A 1170-nucleotide genomic window follows, 5' to 3' on the forward strand; every position below is an offset into this window, starting at 1 on the left:
ATGCCCCACTTCTGGTACCAACTTGCTCCTTTCTCTGTGATAACTCCAGCTTGTGAAGTTGACACAAAACCAGCCAGTGCAACAACAAAACAAAAAGAAAGAGAAAAAGAAAAGAAATCACCTCCTCAGAGAACACTGCTCTTCCTTCCTTCTTGATCACTTGAGATCTCAGGGTCTACTTCATTTATCCTCTGTAACACACCAGCTTTCCACATGTCATTATTTTAGCATTCCTTTTCCACTTTATTGCCTCCATCTATTCAACATGACTAAGGACTGAGTCTGTCTTACTAATACTCCATCCCTCATATGTGGCATATAACAAACTCCAAACATTTTGAAAGACTGGATATGCAGAACTTTGTCTTTAGGCCTAGCTGATCAGTAGGTTGTGAGGCATGAGGACTGAGGAATTTAAGAGAATTCTAGGCAGCATAAAGCAAATAACATAATAAAAGACATACTTGCTTAGACAGTACACTTAGTAATATTGGAATGACACAGAGAAGATCACCCTTGCCCCTGCGCAAGAATGACCCCAAATGTAAAGCACTACCACCCACCCCACACACACACACAAAGGGGTGAAGGAATAGTTCAATGGTAGCATATTTGCCTAGCATATAAACCAAGAGTTACATCCTGGCATTGCATAAGCTAGATGGTGTAATATAAGCCTGACATCTCAGTTCTGAGGAGGTGGAGGCAGGAAGAAAAGTGGGTCAAGATTATTCTCTGCAACATCCTGTGTTTGAGACTAGCACACGAACTACATGTTATCTCTTCTTAATATGCAGTAAATTAAAAACTAATAACAAAATAACAAAAGAGTAATAATTACAACCAAAATTATTTATTGGATAAAAATTGCTGAAAACCTTGGGATGTCCTTGAAGCATTGTAATGGTAACTCTAATGCATAAGGTAAATATTTGATGGGAAGCATAATTAGGCTTCCATGGACACACCCTCTAGAATGTCATTTTGAATTTCTGTTTTTGAGAACATTTTGAGTGACTCTTGAACTACCTGCCACTTCATCAGAGTTCACACCCTCCTCTCTTCTCTGACTTTGAAAATTGTCTTATCAACACTGATTCCTTGCCAACACGCCAACCTCTGTGAGTTCCCTTTCACCCAGCCAACACAGTGACCTTTCAGAAATGCAAA

At 39.4% G+C, this 1170-nt stretch overlaps 1 non-coding gene across 1 annotated transcript; it reads left to right on the plus strand.

Moving 5' to 3' along the window:
* The first annotated feature begins 460 nt into the window (after positions 1-460).
* Positions 461-567, plus strand: LOC116074043. Its single transcript, XR_004112026.1, has one exon. It is a non-coding gene; the product is annotated as a U6 spliceosomal RNA (small nuclear RNA).
* The last annotated feature ends 603 nt before the right edge of the window (positions 568-1170 follow it).

The sequence above is a fragment of the Mastomys coucha genome, unplaced genomic scaffold, assembly GCF_008632895.1.
Source record: "Mastomys coucha isolate ucsf_1 unplaced genomic scaffold, UCSF_Mcou_1 pScaffold23, whole genome shotgun sequence".
Taxonomy (NCBI): domain Eukaryota; kingdom Metazoa; phylum Chordata; class Mammalia; order Rodentia; family Muridae; genus Mastomys; species Mastomys coucha.